Raw genomic sequence first — 20,422 nt, 5'->3', positions numbered from 1 at the left:
CATCACAATTATGGCATGAATAACTAACATGTTGGTTCTGCATTGAAACAAGAAAATGATTCCTAAATGTATGTCTCTTAAACTCTGAGCCACACCCTTATTGTAGTAATAATATACTATAGATCCAAAATCAAGTACATTTTAATATTATTTATGTTGTTTAACTTAAATATTATTTTAGAGATTATTTTTTTTTGTAGTAATGATTGTTTTTCCTTTGTTTCATTCATGTGCATTTGCAACCACTTTTTTTCTCAAGTGTTTTTCCCCTTTTGCAAATAGATTGAATGTATAGCTTTAACGTTCATGTCAGACACCTGCTGGTGTTTCCACACACTCATTATGTCCTAATTGTCTGTAACCCAAATCAGGTTTGGTGATTCCTCTGCTCTTCAAAGACAGCACTAATATAGACAGAGATGTATATCAGTTCAAACTAGAACTGTGCTAAAAATAAGTTATTCTTGAACGAAGCTTCACAGTGACAAACTAAGCTTAATAAGATGTGGAGATGTGGCTTAACAAAATTTTTCTTTGTACAATAACAGTAATTAATAACAATAATAAACAATAACAGTAATTAATAACAATAATAAAAAAGTACAGCAATGCACACATTAAATTAAGTGTCCCCAACAAAGCAAGCCAGAGCCAACCCTCGCAAGAAAGATTAACAAGTTAGAAGTCAGATTGTGGATTGGTAGCAATTATTTCAATAGAGATGAAGCTGGCCATAGGGGCCTGAGCAGAGGACTTGTCTGGTTCTTGTGGTCTTTGCTGAGGATCTGTGCCAATGCCTGTCGTATCAACAATGTCTTCACACGGGACCGTCTAGTAGACCTGGTCTCTGCTGATGTTCAGGGCTGCAGTGAGGTCTTGGTGCAGGTCCACCATCTGATGTACACGGCCCAGATCCGGCTGGCCACTGTAACCTCAGGATAAGGATGAGGCAGAGTCTAATATTAGCATAGATGCCATTCTTCTGGTTCCGCCGATGTTATGGGAAGTGTTCCCGTTTCACCTAATTTATGCAGCCTGGGTCTGCGTCCTCCAGGGGAAGCACCTGCAAGTTCAATACCTGGTCCCAAAAAGTAATGGAACTTTGGGCGTATCTCCGGGCCTGGGACTCAGGATTACATGAGAGTCAGCCGGTCCAAATTCCAGGCACGTTTTGCTGACTGAAAATGCCTGCAGGTCCTCCACCCTCTTGATAGATGAGGAGTGCTTTGAGAGACAGGATCTTAAGCTTGACTGACTGTAGCAGCTCAAATGCTGTAAGTACTACAGAGAGGTCCCAAAGGAGGATGAGGCGTAGCCAAGGAGGATTTAGTCTTCTGGCCCCTCTCAGGAACCTGAATCTCAAGAGTGAACTAGAATGAGCCAGTCGTCGAGATAGTTGAGAACGCAAATGCCCATTTCCCTTAGCTGGGCAAGTGCAGCCTCCGCGACCTCCGTGAAGACTCAGGGAGACAGAGGCAGCCTGAAGGGGAGGACCTTGTACTGGTGTGCCCGACCCTCGAGGTAGGAACGGTCTGTGTCGAGGCAAAATCGAAACATAGAAGTACACATCCTTCAGGACGATCGCTGCTAACCATTCTTGGGGGGAGAACGAATGTGAAGATGTGTTTCTGTGTTAGCATCTTGAACAGGAGCTTGTGAAGGGCCTGATTCAAGACACACAGATCCAAGATCAGCCATATCCCACTGTCTTTCTTGGTTATGATGAAATATGGGCTGAAAACTTTATTTTTCTGATGTAAATACATCTTGGTTTAAAAATGTTTAGATATTTGTATCAGAAAACAAGACAAAATACTGATTAAGAAGATCACTTTTGCAGTGTATAAGACAGCTCTATGTCTTTTTGTACATTTCTATGTTCAAGGCTTGAGCATATGAAAACTATTTTTGTACAGTGTTATAAGGTTTCCTGTAACTGTGGGCACCAGAGCACAGTAATACAGAGCAGAGTCTGATACTGTAGCAGAGGAGATCTCCAGATCCACATGCCGTTCTTCTTTTCTGTGATTGATGGTTACTCTTGGAACGGGTGGATCAGCTTCAGTAGTTGCCCCTGAATATTCCAGTATGAGGAAGTGTGGTGGTGAACCTGCGTATTGGCGATACCAGTGAACTCCACGAACAGAACCGCTGTAGTTACAAGAGAGTGTCACGTTGTCACCCTCAAGTGCAAATACTCTCTCACTTTTTGGAGTGATGACTTCTGTGGCTCTGGAGCCTGCAAATTAAAGTGGCATTAAATGTATTTTTCAAACACTTCCGTTACAATAGAATGCATTTACACAATATTATACCTTCAGTTGATGACAGCAGTATCATAATGTAGATCAACATGTTCATCCACTAAACTGGCAAGAACAGCAGCTTCTCCACAGTGTTGTACAGCTCATCTTTACACAGCTGTATAGTGTCTGTGCTAAACTCCTCCTCCTGTCATGACACTGAATCTGAATTACAAGACACCTAAGATGATCAAAAATATTGATGGTTATTTCTTTGTTTTATTTATTTATGTTCTTCATTTTGCAGCTTACTGTTAATATTGTATTGCCATTTTGCTCATACATGTGAGTTATAGTTTTTAAAGAGACTTCACATTTTAAATTACATTTTTTGCAGTTACAACATATTATGAAAATAAAGAGATACAGTAACAACAAACAAGATAACACTAGAAGCATATCAAATACATGGTATATTATGTAAACATGTCCTTATGTAACCTTTTTACCTCCCAAATTCACAGCTGTTACCACATTTCCTGATGGCGGTTTACAGAAACTTGATGTGTTTTGATACTGATTGATTTAATACTTTTTCAAAGAATTAATTTTGTATGAGTTTTTGTAAAGCTTCTCAGGCATTTTGCATCACTGGGCTCCTACTCTTAGAGCACAGTAATAGAGAGCTGAATCTGACAGAGTTACACTGTTAATAATGAGTTCAGTGGATGATTGTGATGTAGTCGACTGAAATCCATCTGGTATATTTTCATCGCTTCTCCATCGAGCACCTTTATACAGTAAATATTCTGGTTCTCTGTTTGGATACTGTCTGTACCAGTAAAGCCAAATAGTATTGCTGTTAGTTTCATATGTGCAGCTCAGTGTCACAGACTCTCCTTCTTCTCTTATAATATCGGGATTTCCTTCTCTTGGTCCAATTCTATCAGCAAATCCCCCTGAAATTAAATATATTAAAAAAAATTTATGATAATACAGATTTCTTTTAGGGGTTAGTTAGTGATTAAAGTATTTTTACCTGAAACCATGATGAGTATCATGAGTAGTATCTGTCTGTCCTCCATATTAACCATGTTTAATGAAAATGAATGAAAGGCTGATGGATGAATGAAGCACTGAGTGAAGTTCTGCTGTATACTGATAATGTGGGTGGGGTTAGTGAAATATGAACCATGTCTTCATGTTATGTTAAATTCATTAGTCATGTTAAATCTTTAAAATGAAATGGTAAGCATTGTTTCTTATAGACATCAATGAGTATATTGAACTTTTTTCTTTTTTTTTTTGTTGCTCTAACCATATTTTAAAACAGATTTAATATAGCCTATTTCTAATGCAAAGTTTACTAACCCTAAAAAACAAATAACACAAAGCAAGTAAATTTATAGACTTTCACTTGGGGATACTTTATTAATTATTAATTGGAATTAACCATATTCAGTGGAATTCACCACATTCAGTTAACTTGTTAGTCATCATAAGGGAACATCAGGGAAATGCTTGTAAAATATGGATTAAACATAACGTGTGAGATTATGTTGCCCCCTTCTGTTGAAACTCAGAACAGCATATTTTATCCATTTACTTTTAAATAACTTGTCTAGAATGGTGAATGTTTAAGTAACTTTTTTTTTTAAACCATTTAGACTTATAAATAGATTCTTAAATATAATTCTACAGGTTATAAAGAAAACTACCTTAAATGATAATTCAAAGCATGACAAACATTTTCATTAGCAAGTTACTGATTTTTTTTAATTTATTTTTTATCTAGCACAAACAAATGTTTACAGAAATATGCTGGATGAATAAGTGAGGTTTTTGTACAGTGTTCTTGTGTTTTCCTGTCACTGTGGGCTGCAGGGCACAGTAGTACATCGCAGAGTCTGTCACTTTAGCAGAGGAGATCTCCAGATCCACATGGGTTTTCTTTTCATTCACTTTTCCAGAAAATCGAGGATCTAGATCTACAATTTTAGACTTTTGTGAAACTTGTCCTGTCCTATGTAATATTATGAAAAGAAATTCAGGGGCTGAACCATGATATTGGCGATACCACTGTAGACTAACCGCTGAGGAGTAGTTACAGGACAGAGTTATATTGTCCCCCTCTGTCCCGAACATCTCAGTTTGGACTGGTGTGATGACACTGCCAAAACTCAAACCTGCAGATAAGATTTAACCATATTACACTCCACTGTGATGAAGAAAAAACAGCACAAAACAAACAAACAACAAAAAAAATTCAATATAATGGAAATATAAAAAAAATACAAGAATGAACATATGAAATACTTACATGCCAAAGTACAGAACAAAACCAAAAAACAGAGCACCATTTTGCAGAATGATGTATTAGTTCCTCTGCTGAACAAACTGTTACTCAGACAGCAAACACTCACTGTCTAGCAGAGGAGGACTCCAGATAGCACCACCCCTGAAAGTTGCACTCCCATTAAAACAATCATCTTTTTGCATTTACTAAAATAGACTCACTTTTAACCTCTATTCTTAATGGACTGTTTTAACTATTGAATTAAATAAAATATTTAATCTACATCTTAACCATCATTTAAGAACAGCAAGAACCATTAAGTGGATGTCTACACACATTACAACAGTCACATTTTATGTTTATGTTTCAGTTTAAATAACTTTGTATATTTTTCATATAAAAAGTTATTTTCTTTTTTTTTTTGTTCATTTTATATTAATTGCACTGAATTTCTACATTGTCTTAATTTTTATTTTAAAATGTCGATGATGACATTCAAATATCCCCTCATGTCAGAGATGGTCTTATTATTGGAAGATATAAGGGTCAATCAAAGCCAATCAAAGGCTTTTCATTATTTTGCATGTTCACAGTGGTCGGCCCATATACTGTATGTCAAGCCGGAAAAGCGACCGATAAACTGGGAAAAACTTGCGAAAAGTTTGCTATTTCTTATCTGTCAACAACAGCTCACAAAGCCAAACGCCCTAAAAAGTAACAATTAGAGGAATATGAAGATGTACAAAAATAGGTCCCTAAGCAAGACAAAAGTGGACATCACTAAAGTTTTTATCGCTGGAGGACTAATTTCAAAGCTAGCTTTTTTAGCTAGCCTGGTGATGAAAAAAATAACTAAACATATCCTAAACATATAGATTAATGCGTTAAACAAGCGTATTGCATCTCTTCTGCTTTTTCAGTTTCTTGCGCCATGTTTTAGAACGCCTTGTCAAGTTAAAAGTTCCACTTTTGAAAACATGTCTCGACACCCACGCTCTTTTCTATTTTGTTTGCGTTTCAAAAGCACAAGCGCGTTCCTTTATTTAACTTAGCCTACTGCAGTTTTAAAGCACTCTCTGTCTGTTATAATATAGGCTATAGGCCTACATGGACATAATAAATACATAGTACGCCTATAGGCTATATGTCCATATGGGACTGCATGTCGACAAGTTTCAATAAATCGTTATTGATTCAAAGCCCCGTTAGGGTACTGGGATAAGGTAATAGGTGTTAAGCAAAATTTAAAAAGTATATGCTCAGTAATACCTTTGGCTTCCAAATATTACAAATTGCACACTTTGTCTTCAAAAACAAATGCACATTAATAAACAAATAGTACTTCGCTACACTTTGTACAATATACTATTGTATACTATAATGTATTTTGAAAGTATCCTTCACTGGATTGTTACAATGGTCATTTTCAGCACACAGTTTAAAAAATAAACAGAATTTTCACTTCAAGTATATTTTTCTAAAATATATTTTCTGAAAATTTACTAAAGTACAATTATTTTAAAGTGTGTTAAAAGTTGTATTGTGAAAATATGTAAAAGCATGATGCTAATATACTTTTAATATATTTAAAGAAAGTACAAAAATGTGTTAGTATATTTGCAATGTAGTTTACTATTGAAAAAGGGAATATATTTCAAATACAATAAAGTATACTTTTTTCATTAGGGATTGTTTATTCTTAGCACCCCCTTTGAACTGTTAAGCCCCCCTTAGCACCCCCAAGAAAAAAATCCTGGAGCCGCCACTGTTCAAAGCGTAAATCAGATGTCACACTTGCTTTCCTTCTCCTTGACATGTAGGCCTACCTAAAAGCGTATTTGGTGAATGACGGGTTCACACCCAAGTGTGCCGCACAAGTCCTGAAAAGTGAAGACAAAGCATTTCGATCACTCATGGTGGCTGGCTGCAGTATTGGTTTGAAACCCCGCAATCTCCATGTAATCGAATGGGACGTGAGCCAAACTAAAAAATCCATTTACAATTACAAATATATTTTTTTCCAAAGATCGTTTCTGTCATTGTAGGTATAGTTCTCATCACGCAGACCTATGTGCATGTGTTTGTTTTCCCAATAAGTTTGGGTTTTAGTTAGTTTACGATGCTATAAAAAGGGTGTAATGTCATGATTGACAGCTGTGCTTGCGATTGAGTCTGCGGGAGCATGGGCTGGACGTTGATGCCACAGCTCCACCACAGGGTCACTACTGCGCAGACTCAGAGCTCTGAACGACGTAATTGGCAACGACCGTTAGGGTACTGGTATATTTTTGGCTTAATTTTTCCAGAGAAGTGGAGACAAGCTGTCCATCTTTTATACAGTTTATAGTTCACACAGAATCCCTTTTCCCCATTCCACTGCATTGTAACTCCATATTTGTCTATGTAAAAAAGCGCTTATATCTTTAAGGCGAGTCTCGCGCACATGCGCTTTAAAAACTTTGGTAACAGTAAAATTGTTATGTACACATAAATGTTTTCAGTTAAGACAACTTATAAAAGTCGGCATGAAATGGAAGTTGGGATTGTCCTTTCTTCCCTATTGTGACGTTTATCCAAGTAAAAAAGCTTCTCCAAAAAGAAAAAATGTAGGGCGGGACTTGATTTTGTCCGCAGTAATTGATTGGATCAGTGTGGTTTTCTATTGCTCTGACCTCATGTGATTGACAGGTTGATCCCACCCTCATGCCGAAAAACACTTCATCAGAGAAGAGATGTCAGAGCAAGAGGGAGGGAAGTTATTTTGATTAAAGATTACTAGGGCTCTTGAATTAAAAATAAGGATGTACATGGATAAATCATTTATAATAAATACTGCAATATTCCATAAAAAACTAGATGTACCGCATGGCGGTACAAAATATGACCGCCGCTCAGGCCTGCACTGGCTTTCCACAAAAATAAATGACGTGGAGCAATTTGGCTGTATTGCGTGTTTATGTATATACCTAAAAAAAGTAGTAGTATGTTCATGTCTGTCTGTGTGTGTGTGTATGTGTGTGTGTTTGTGTATGTGTGTGTCTGTGTGTGTGTGTGTCTGTGCGTGTATGTATGCGTGCGTACATGTGTGTGCGCGTGTGTGTTTGTGTGTGTGTGTCTGTGCATGTGGATTTGTATGTGTGTGTATGGGTGTGTGTCTGTGCGTGTGGATGTCAGTGTGTGTGCATGCTTGCGTTTGTTTGTATTCCTGCATGTGTGTGTGTGACAGTATCATCCTAAACCAGCAACCCTTCGCTCAACAGCACCATCTACAGGCCGATGAGTGTACAGTCACTAAATGTGCACATAAATGAATTTATTTTATACCCCCCCATGGATGAAATTCTACGAAACTTAGCATACCCCCAGAGGATGTCAAGTTAATCATACACATGAAATATGGTGCAGTTCTGAACATCTCAACTGAAGATAGGGGCGATTAAAGCAGAATAATATTGCATTTTCATTTTTTATGGGAGGGGCGCAAATCACAAATGAGTGATTATGGGCTAGGTTGATGTGGGCCCTTAAGACCAACATACCATAAAAATTTCTTCATCCTCTGTGCCACGGTTCAGGTAGTTAGGAAAAACTGCATTTTTTGGGTTTGGGGGGACCCAGCGCGGGGGGGGGAGTGGCCCCCGGGGACCAAACAAAATTTTTCCGTAAAAGTCTAGTGGGGCTACATGCCCACCAAATTTCATGTTCCCCGGTGTTTCAGTGTCCCTGGTATCGTTGACGAAAAATTCAGTAGATGACGAAAAAAAAAAAAAAAAAAAACTTTGACAATCCCTATATGATCGCTTTCGCTAGCTATGCTAGCGGCGGTCATAATAAGAAATGTCAATTTTGTTTTCATGATGACTTAAACCTTCATAAGAACCAAAATTCATTTAGAATGATAAATTAACAAATTTGTTAATTTAAATGTACAGTAAATCTGTGTTCTGTATAGGCCTACGTAAATTTGATCAACTTTATTACATACACAATACTTTTAGTCAAGTGTCTTATGAGCAGTTTCCACATTACCCTGGTGCTCTTTCATTTGTTGATGTTCAAGATTGTAACTTTAACTTTTTTTAAGCACTTGTCTAATTTGTCGCATGTCTATGTTAAAAGCTCAGGAAGGTTTTTTGTTCAAGCACTGAATCTCCTGTTGTCACAGTGGGCTGCAGAGCACAGTAATACACAGCAGAGTCAGACACACACACATCCTGGATTGTCAGAGGAACTGATCTTGTAGTAGAATCATGTCTGGAGTGAAATCGTCCCTTGAACTCAGTGGCTTCATCACCATCTCCAAATTTATGTCTCCGTAAAATATATTTCGGAGAGTCATAACTATGTTGTCTGTACCAGATTAGAGTAGGGTTTGAGTTTGTAGTATTATATTTACAATCCAAAGTTACAGCATCCCCCTCTTCATATGCTGACTGGAACCTTTTGGGCTGATTAACAAAGTCTTGTCCTCTGCATTCTGTAAGGACGGAGAGTAAATTATTTCAGTAAATGTATTCCTACATACAGATAAAACTGACAGTAAGGAACAAATGCATGCATTAAAGATGGTATATTACCCATGCAAGTTGCAAACAGGATTAAAAGAGTTTCCACACAGCTTCTCATGGTAATCATGATGCAAAAGTCCCACAGAAGTAAACAATATTCCCTTGAATTTAACTGGAACTTGCTGAGATGCTCAAAGTCCTCATTTGAGAAACTTGTGAAGTGTTGACTGTAAGAGTGAAGCTGCATATATTTGTTAAAACATCTCCCCCAAGTGGAGAGCAGATATATGAACACATATGTCTCATATGAGGTTTTCTATTGAGAAAGTTCTACCCCCCCCCCCCCCACACACACACAATTGAATTGCACTGTCTGCAGTGAGTATGAAATGTGTATGCATTCTCACAAGTTATAGCTGAAGAAATCATAATTATTTAGTCTCTTAATAATGAAAAAGATATCTATTTTTTGACTAATTGGCTTAGTTCTCATCACTATTGTACTGCTAGTGGATTTGTCCTTCACCAGCTGAATAGGTTTTTTTTATATATATATATATATATATATATATATATATAAAAGGGCATGTCTAGGACATTCCAATCTGGCTTTCTGTTACAGACTTTCAGATATTCTGGTCAAGCCATTAATCTGAAAAAAGAGATTTGTATATATATATATATATATATATATCTGATCTGTATTTTGAATGTTTTTTTAGTTGGGATAATCAAAAATGTACACATTCTTATCACTATATTTATGGACATTGGACATGCTCATTCTTGCCAATATTGTGCTGCATTTTCGTACTCCTGCATTTTCGTAACTGTGATCACAAAGTTAAAATTAGTAAAATATTTTTCTATCAATAGAAGAAGGGCGAGAAAATCTGTTCTGTATATCTGTCTTTACTATTGAGATCACTCTGGTTTTTGTATGGAGTCAGAGTGTTTCCTTTCACTGTGGGCCGCACAGCACAGTAGTACAGAGCAGAATATGACACTGAAGCAGAGGAGATCTCCAGATCCATGCGTCTGATGTCTTTTTTGTGGGTCATTGTTATCCCAGGAACCTGAGGAGTAGCATGTGTTATGATTCCAGATGAGTCCATTATGAGGAACTGAAGTGCTGAACCAGGGAATTGACGGTACCAAAATAAATAGTAAACCGTGCCAGTGTAACTGCAAGATAGGATAACTTTTTCATCTGCTTTAGCAATTATTGTATCATTGTAGGGGAATATGATGTCTTCAGCAGAAGTAACACCTGAAAACAATTAGGAGAACAATGAGCAGGTTTTACAAGAAAGATTCTGCATTGCATACAGGGAAACCTCTTTAAAGTAACAATTATTCTAAATCTTACCTCTAAAAGTCATTAGGAGATATTCTATTAACAGGACTACAGCAAATGTCAACATGATGCTTTACCAGTCAGGAGAAAAGTGCAGGTTTGCTGAAACAAGCATTTCCTATATGTCATCTTTTTAGAGCTGCTGTTTACTCCTCCTCCAGAGCATTTCAGTCTCATGAGAGGTATTACTTTATGAGGACCATTGGACCATTTCTAAGGAACCCCGCACATGACATGCAGGAAAAATTGTAGGCTAAATTGTGCACACGATTTACTAATTTGTTATTAATTTGTTTACTCAAAGTTCTTTTTCAAGCAGATAAATGGCTGAAGTACGCATAGGGTCAGTTTGTACACAACAGATCAGTTGAGATTTTAATGTTTAAAATTAGAAAATCAGCCATTGCAAAAGTATTTGGTGTATATATGGTGTTATAGTAAGGAGTGACCAAATGATCTTCAGTGAATGAAGCATCATCACTAGAAAGAGCATTGTTTATGAATATAGAGACTATAGAGAGATTTTTGTCAAAGAGAAACTCAAGACTACTTCAGAATAATTTGTAGAGTAACTGTTTGTCGCCCTCTTCTGCATTGCAAGAGTTATTACAAGGTTGCAAATATCATCAACCATCAGGAAGTGTAACTCAAGACCATGAGAGTTTTTGTATGAGCGTTGAGTGTGTTTGAGTCACAGTGGGCCTCAGAGCACAGTAATACACAGCAGAGTCAGACACACACACATCCTGGATTGTCAGAGGAACCGATTTTGAAGTTTTGGTGTGATTTGCAGTAAATCTCGTCTCCTCAAAGTCTTTGTCATTTTGTACATTTGCAGCAAATATCATCATCATGTATTTGGGGATTCCATTCATCTTCTGCTGGTACCAGAAGAGATACGGGGATGGATCACTGGTTTCATACGTACAGTTAATCGTTACTGATCTGCCTTCAAAAGCAGTTTGAACTGTATTCTGGTCAACACTCTCCAGAGAGTCACATACTGGAAAAGAATAAGCATTATCAATTAATATTCTGCATGTTTTTAATATCTTTATGGCAAATTTAGAGACTCAGAAGGATCCTACTCACCCCAGAAATGCATTATAAAGAAGATAAAATGTCTTTCCCAGTGAGCCATTATAATAACTGTTCTGTGTAAATTACTGAAATATTTCAATCCACTGGAGAGTGTGTAGTTGTTTCAGCTTGTCTTTGGTAAACTGTTTTAATACTGTCACACATATATCGTCTGGGAGGAGCTTGATCTGTTGAATGTTGTTCTCTTTCCTTATATATTTTTTCTTTTTAGTTTCAGTGGTGAAATTTCAGAATTTCAGTTGTTTTTGTCAATATCTCCTCTGAATATTTATATGATGGATATCACACTCTCTTCATCTTTTGCCATTATTATCTTTACATTTATCTTATAGCAAGGTATAGGGGATCATTTAAATACAAAGTTTATATTGCACTCCCCTGGTTGAGAATGTATATATGAGAGGTCAAGTATTTATGAATGCATGCAACCCTTGTCATCACCTTTTGAGAAATCTAGATACGAATGTATTATATGTGTTAAAATATTTGCACTGCATAACATAACAACAGGATAACATTCACTTCAGTCCTGTTCGTTCAGCAGGGGTCGCCACATTCTGTTATTTACAGTGTCTGTGGTTTTCCAAAAGTGGTTTCAAAGCAATATTCTTGTAATATGTTTTTGTTGTGTAAAATATTTGTGTCTGTGTGTCCATATTCTGGTTCTCTAGGATCCTGTCTGTACCAGTAAAGCAAAATATAACTGCCGCTTGCATCATTATGAGCATCTCAGTGTCACAGACTCTCCTTCTTTCATATCATTCATATCATTTTTTTCATTTGGCCCAATGCTGTCTGGCGACACACCTGCAACAAATTAAAAAGGGCTTAAATAAACTATTGTAAAAAATATATACAAACTTTTAAATAATAGTTTAAAAAGTAAAAAAAAAAAAAAAAAAAAATTATATATATATATATATACACTGTATGTATATATATACACTGTATGTATATATATATATATATATACATCGTCCGCAGACGTCCGTTTTTTCTTCCGTGTTTTCTAACGCTTTCAGCTCTGTGATTGTGGTGTTCCAGCTGTGAAATTACAGAACCACACGAATTTACGGTGGCCGAGAGTGCTCAACGCACTACAACTGAAGAAAACACATGCAAATAGAAAAAAACACCCACAAATTAAGAAAACATTTTCATCAGTTTTACAACTCATGTGTGCTTCAAATACTCACAACACAACCAAATACAAAAACGCGCTGCAAATACCACAGACCACAACAGAAAAGTTTCCAGGGATCCCCAATCTCAATCAATTCCAAGTGACAAACTCATCTGGGACATGCTTATAGTTCAAATTCTACTTTTTTTTTTTTTTTTTTTTTTTTGCAAAACATACAGAGAAGACATGTTTATGACATATAACTTTGTACACAATATACAAAAATGTATTAACAATATGTTCAATGTCATCAGAATACAAATGAGAAAAGAAGAGTTAACAATGGCTGAAAAAATTAAATAAATAAAAAATAAAACTAAAAAAGAACATGAGGGTAAGATATTAATCTATTCATCAGTTACATTGTACAAATTTCGTCATGTTATGTTTAAATCGGTTTCATAAGAAATATTAGGTAATGCAGGGTCCAAGAGAAGGCAAGTTTTAAAGTTGAGACACGCACAGCCTAACGCATATTTTAAAAACTTTTTTGTATAAAATGTATATTTATTTGCAACAGCATGGTAAGAACAGGGGCATGTTCAAGTTCAAAACGGTGCGCAACGTTTTGCTACGGTTTCCGGGTTGAACGTCATGTTTCCTGGAAACGGCGTGCACCGGTGTGCAACGGGGTTTGAGATGCGTTTTCTCTTGTTTGGTGGGTGTGTCAGAACTGCAGTCCAATCAGCAGCAACATGTATATAAAGCACGCGGTATTAAAGTGAACTCGCACAATGGGTTCAAGGAAAGTAATTTACAAATGTGTTCGATGCAGCTCGGTATACGCAACAACTGAGGATATTAGAAGACATGTTTGTCGTAAGTTTTATTGTAAAAATATAGGATATCAACATAATGATGTAGTTGTTTATATTTTTAGCTTCATTGCAAGTGTATGACATTTGGTATAGAAATAAACAATGGTAATTAAGTGCTTTTCCTAAAAATGAGAAAGAAAATACAGGGTATTAAAACAGTATGAACTACAAATAAAGTCAGTATGTGAGGCTAAATAGATGTGTTTTAGTCTGAATTAGGTAAGATGTGTGCTTCCATTTCAGTTTCAGCAATCCCTTCACTCGATTGGGATGTTCTCTTTTGTTCTGTGCGGCAAGTGCAGTAACTGTAACATTGGGCATATTTTGTAGTATTAAACACATATTTATACCGACTTTATCAGGCTCTGAAAATTCTTCACAAAGAACACAAAGAATGGCCTTCTCAGCTGCCATAGTTGCAACTCTTGCGTCATCAGAACAGTGTGTTCAACGCATCACCGTTTCTGTTTAAAAAACGTTGTGCAACGTTTTGTCGGGGCTGAACGCAGCCCAGCTATTCAGCTGATGGACACTGTGCTGCATTGTCATGGGAACATCCCAGGTGAAAATAATGAGGAAATTACGTACTTGCTCCCTTCACCAAGTGCGTTCCAAGTGGCTACATAATGGCTCACAAGACTAGTGCCCCCCTGTTCACTCCAAAGTCCCACTTCAAGATTTCTGATTTCTGGATTTGGTTGTGTTGTGAACTTTTGCAGCGCGTTTTTGTATTTGGTTGTGTTGTGAGTATTTGGAGCACATGTTTTGTAAAACTGATGAAGATGTTTTCTTAATTTGCGGGTGTTTTTTTTATTTATTATCCATGCTTTTTTCAAGATTAACTTTAAAAGAAAATCTGGAGTTAATCGGCAAAAGAAAACCTACACCAGAGTTTAATTTTGTGGAGAAAGCCAAAGCTTTTTTTAAGCATTTCAAACACAACAATTTAGCGAGACCCCTGGATGACAGCATCTATCTATCAAAAAGCTAAAGCTGTTTGTTTTTGCTGTTTGGGTAAGTCATTTAGGGTAGACTGTGTACAGTTGAGACATAGGTACAGTTGAGACACCTTAAATAACTTGCGCGCGCAGCATGCACAAGTTGTGATTTTTGCTGTGCACATGCGTATTAGTGTCCTCTTTTATCCTGCAAAATCTGAAGACTTGATGCGTCTCAGATCAGAAGATATCTGCAAAAGTTTTTTTTCTAAGTGAAGGCTTGCATCGTTTTTTGCGCACTCAACTATGAATAACTTATTATCCTTATGTGACTGTTAAACGTAACTGGTACCATTACAAACGTTATTCTGTGGCCTAAAAATTGGCATATTTCATGGTAATGAGTCATGCAAGCTCAATGCAAAATCTAGAGAAATGTGCGAAGTGGCCAGCGGGGGATAGTTGAGACACTAGTGTCTCAACCGCACCCCAATAGAGTTATATTACAAAACACGCTGTTTATTTGTTCAGTGTTATGATAACAGGTTAAACGTCATAATTGGCTAGCATAGGACGCAATTAAAAATACAATTTCATATTTATTATATTTAACTGTATGTTATTAATGAATATATTTTTCTAACATGCATGTTAGAAAGATAACCTAGCAAGTTGTCAAATAGACAAGGTGGTAAAACGGGTACAGTTGATACACCCTTTTAAGATGTGTGGTCACATAATTAATTTAAAGAACATTTAATTTTTAAAGAATTAATTTAATGTGTGTGTGAGTGTGTGTGTGTGTAAGCTATGCTGTTTATGTAGTGCATGTGGACTTTTTGTTTATGTTTATCTTATACTTGTGCAGGATGCCCCGCACGAGAGCTAGGACAACAAATAGGGAATGCCAGGATACCATTTAGAGAGGGCCGCAAAAGTTGTAGATGAGGGCATATCAATTAGGAAGGTAGCTGAGAAGTTCAAGATTCCTGTTGCTTCACTGGCCCGATATGTGAAAAAAAAGAAAAGAGCTTCATCTCTTCATTAGTCTTTTTTTATTATATTTGCAATGAACATTTAGTTACATTTCCCTCATTAAACATGGGTGTCTCAACTGTACCATAGTACTGTCTCAACTGTCCCGTACATAGGTACAGTTGAGACAGAGTTGACACAAAAAGCACCTTATTTTTATTCGCTAATTGTGGAAAATGTAAACTACTTATGGGTATTATTGATTGATAATATATTAGTCTACATGCTAATTTAATGTCATGTGGCATTTCATGTGAAAATTCAATTCTTTTCCGTATGTATTTTTGTGTGAAAAATCAAAACTCAAAAAGTGTCTCAACTGTACACAGTCTACCCTAAAATCGAATAGGTTAAGTGACTGATTTTATTTCTGATTTTATTGCTGCTGCCACTGTTTTTATATGTTAAGCTTTAGTTGAGAAAATAGTTGTTTTGCAGAGTTAGTCAGTCTGTAAATTTACTAGGCTACTTAGCGACCATGCATGATTTATTGTCAACATATGCAGAAGTGTCTGTCTCTAATGTGCTTTGGTTTGAGGGCTGTCATGATTGCATCGATTTAACATTAAATTGTGTTAGTTTTGTGGCCAGTTGTCACCATATTCTGCTGAAATGACACACCGATTGTCTGATAATGCAATTCTTTGTCTTGATGATTTGAATTTTATTACTTTTTGTTTAATTTTGGTGAAAACTCTCACACTCACTCTGCTTGTGGCATTTCTTGTCTAAGTCAAAGGCAACATGCAGTATTATAGAAGATGACACAGTAAGCTAGGCTGATTTTAGGCTGTTTTTTTCCTCTAACATTTTCTGTTATTTTAATAGAAAAATAAGAGGAGTGTGAAAATGTAATTAATGAATTTTTTTAATAATCTTATTATTGTTTACTTTGATCCTCTTTCACTCTCATTAAAGCAGATGTTACCATATTGTGGTGTACTGTATCTGTGTGGGTTATATGAGAGATAAATGTGGCTTTGTGGGAGAATCATTTGATTACTCTTGTTAATTTTTGTGTGTGAGTTTTTGTAAAGCCTCTCAGGCATTTTGTATCACTGGGCTGCTACTCTTAGAGCACAGTAATAGAGAGCTGAATCTGACAGAGTTACACTGTCAATAATGAGTTCAGTGGAGGTTTGGGATGTAGTCGACTGAAACCGACGGTCTGGTATATCATCATATGCGCTGGATGATCGAGCACCTTTCCACAGTAAATACTGAGGTTCTCTATTAGGATACTGTCTGTACCAGTAAAGTCTAACATAACTGCTGCTTGTATCATATGAGCATCTCAGTGTCACAGACTCTCCTTCTCTTCTGATTATATTAGTATCCTTGTCCTTTGGGCCAATGCTGTCAGAAAACACACCTGGAAATAATATGACACTTCACAAATCCAATCCTTTCAATGAAACTAAAATGAGACATAACACACATGGATATAACTGCTTAACATTTAAGAATTGTTAAAAGTGTGATTTACCTGATATAATTATGAGGATCAATAAATACCTCTCCATGTTGATATTTCAGAAAAGTACAATTGTACATGAAAATTGTACTCTGTTGTTTTGAATGATAAATTATACCATAAATAATACTATACATAAATCATAGATAAATTAATGCCCTAGAGAAATGATATGCTTTATTGGGACCCCCTTGAAAATGAGATGTTACACCTCAAAGGGCTATCCTTTTAATAAATTCAAATTTAAATTCAAATTTATATTGTGGGTGTGGTTTGTGATAAAAAGACCCGCCCCCTTTTCTGCCAATATGCATCAAGCATCGCTTTTGATCTGATGACTATAATTGAAAGATTGTTGTATCCAGTTTGATTCAGTATAGGTCTGAGAGAGAAGTCTGTTATTCAAAGCTCTGGATTTGTTTTTGTTTTTGTTGTTTTTTTGCAAAAGTATTGAATGTTATTTTCTCACAATAAACATGCACTGTAGGAAATTGACTGTGAAATTCACAGTAATTAACTGGCAGAAAGTGACAAGTAACTGTAAAAACAGTAATAAACGTCAACAATTGTCAAGTAACTTCAGGATAAATAACAGTTTTTTCACTGTGTTTTCATTTACAGCAGCAACATTGTAACTGTAAAATGAAACACAATAATCTCCAAGTAGCCTAGATTTTAAGTCACAGTAGCATAATGCAACTTGCATAAAACTATTTACAGATTACCAGTATTCTGCTGTTAAAATAAAAATGGACTGCATTTTAACATTTTTGACACACTGATTTGACACACACCCAAGTGAGGACAGGTGTAAGCTGACACAAAACAAGACAACAAGAGATGAGGTAGTGCTGGGCGCGGTATACCGGTTCATACCGAATACCGGTGTTTATTTTTGTTATGATATGAATTTTTAATATACCGCAATACCGGTGGATGTCGATTTAAAGGGTTAGTTCACCCAAAAATTAAAATTATGTCATTAATGACTCACCCTCATGTCGCTTCAAGCCCGTAAGACCTCCGTTCATCTTCGGAACACAGTTTAAGATATTTTAGATTTAGTCCGAGAGCTTTCTGTTCCTCTATTGAAAGTCAATGGACGGCATACTGTCCATGTCCAGAAAGGCAATACAGACATCATCCAAGTAGTCCATGTGACATCAGTGGCTCAATCTTAAGTTTATCAAGCGACGAGAATACTTTTTGTGCGCAAAAAGTAAACAAAAATAACGACTTTATTCCACTATTCATTTCCTTCTCTCTGGGCCTCAAGCTATTTCACGTAGTGTTTTTGCGTAGCGCGTCTGTGTTGTACGTCACACGTAGGCTCACTATTGGCTGACGCTGGTCATGTGTGATGCGTGTGACGTACAACACAGCTGTGGCCGTAAGGTCTCCGGTGCCTGTCGAGGCGGCAATCCCCGAACCCGGTGGTGGACACCGGAAGTAAGGGATGCCGTCAAGCTGAAGAAGGAGTCCTATCGGGCCTGGCTGGCTTGTGGGACTCCTGAGGCAGCTGATGGGTACTGACGGGCCAAGCGGACTGCAGCCCGGGTGGTTGTGGAGGCAAAAACTCGGGCCTGGGAGGAGTTCGGTGAGGCCATGGAGAAGGACTATCGGTCGGCCTCGAAGAGATTCTGGCAAACCGTCCGGCGCCTCAGGAGGGGGAAGCAGTGCCCTACCAACACTGTTTACAGTGGAGGTGGGCAGCTGTTGACCTCGACTGGGGATATCACCGGACGGTGGAAGGAATACTTCGAGGATCTCCTCAATCCCGCCGTCACGTCTTCCATTGAGGAAGCAGAGGCTGAGGGCTCGGAGGCGGACTCGTCCATCACCCAAGCTGAAGTCACCGAGGTAGTCGAGAAACTCCTCGGTGGCAAGGCCCCGATGAGATCCGCCCTGAGTACCTCAAGTCTCTGGATGTTGTGGGGCTGTCTTGGCTGACACTCCTCTGCAGCATCGCGTGGCGGTCGGGGACAGTGCCTTTGGACTGGCAGACCGGGGTGGTGGTCCCTCTTTTCAAGAAGGGGGACCGGAGGGTGTGCTCCAACTATAGTGGGATCACACTTCTCAGCCTCCCTGGGAAAGTCTATGCCAGGGTACTGGAGAGGAGAATCCGGCCGATAGTAGAACCTCGGATTCAGGAGGAACAGTGTGGTTTTCAGGTTGGTGGAGAGCTCCTGCCTCAAGTGGAGGAGTTCAAGTATCTTGGGGTCTTGTTCACGAGTGAGGGAAGGATGGAACGGGAGATTGACAGGCGGATCGGTGCAGCTTCTGCAGTAATGCGGTCCCTGTACCGGATTGTCGTGGTGAAGAAGGAGCAGAGCCGCAAGGCGAAGCTCTCGATTTACCGGTCAATATACGTTCCTACTCTCACCTATGGTCATGAGCTGTGGGTCATGACCGAAAGGACAAGATCCCGGATACAAGCGGCCGAAATGAGCTTTCTCCGCAGGGTGGCTGGGCGATCCCTTAGAGATAGGGTGAGAAGCTCGGTCACTCGGGAGGAGCTCAGAGTAGAGCCGCTGCTCCTCCACATCGAGAGGGGTCAGATGAGGTGGCTCGGGCATCTTTTCCGGATGCCTCCTGGACGCCTTCCCGGGAAGGTGTTCCGGGCATGTCCCACCGGGAGGAGACCCCGGGGAAGACCTAGGACACGCTGGAGAGACTATGTCTCCCAGCTGGCCTGGGAACGCCTCGGTGTCCCCCCGGAAGAGCTGGAGGAAGTGTCTAGGGAGAGGGAAGTCTGGGCATCCCTGCTTAGACTGCTGCCCCCGCGACCCGGTCCCGGATAAGCGGTAGAAGATGGATGGATGGATGGATGGAGCTGTAAAAAAAACCAAAAAAAACAGAGACTTTTACCATTAAAAGATTGTATATTTTATGTTGTTGTTCTCTATATTATTAGTTGATTATTATTGATTATGCATTCTTATCAATGTCAAAGAATTGTTTTTGTATGAGCGTTGAGTGTGTTTGGTCACAGTGGTCGTCAGAGCACAGTAATACACAGCAGAGTCAGACACACACACATCCTGGATTGACAGTCGAACTGAGTTTGAGTCCAATCTGGCATCAAATCTGTCTTCAAATTCAGAACTGCTACTTGATCCAAATTTGTATTTCATCAGTATATAGTCAGGAAGGCCATTAGAGCGCTGAATGTACCAGAAAAGATATGGAGCAGACTGAAGCGTTTCATATTCACAGCTCAGGGTAACCTGATGTCCTTCGGTGGCAGTTTGTGTCTCACTTGGCTGATTAACAGTGTCTTTCCCAAAGCTTCCTGTGAATGCATAATAGCATAATTATACAAGCAATGTCATTTTAATAATGCAGTTATTTACAACAATAAAGGCTTGATTACTTACCATAGAAATTAAAGGCAAAAAATAATAAAACAGGCATTCTGTGAGTCATCTTTGTTTATCTTAAAGGAAATAGAAAAATGTCATTGAAAGCA

At 38.0% G+C, this 20,422-nt stretch overlaps 1 gene segment (V, D, J or C); it reads right to left on the bottom strand.

Moving 5' to 3' along the window:
* Positions 1-831: 831 nt before the first annotated feature.
* Positions 832-2,340, bottom strand: LOC311087086 (T cell receptor alpha variable 14/delta variable 4-like). The segment is given in 3 exons: positions 2,316-2,340; positions 1,915-2,239; positions 832-925 (listed from the first exon to the last, which is right to left on the bottom strand).
* Between the last annotated feature and the right edge of the window lie 18,082 nt (positions 2,341-20,422).

The sequence above is a fragment of the Abramis brama genome (assembly GCF_963993115.1).
Source record: "Abramis brama genome assembly, chromosome: 7".
Taxonomy (NCBI): domain Eukaryota; kingdom Metazoa; phylum Chordata; class Actinopteri; order Cypriniformes; family Leuciscidae; genus Abramis; species Abramis brama.
The sequence above is the reverse complement of the archived record's forward strand: the minus strand, read 5'-3'. Positions and strand labels throughout refer to the sequence as shown.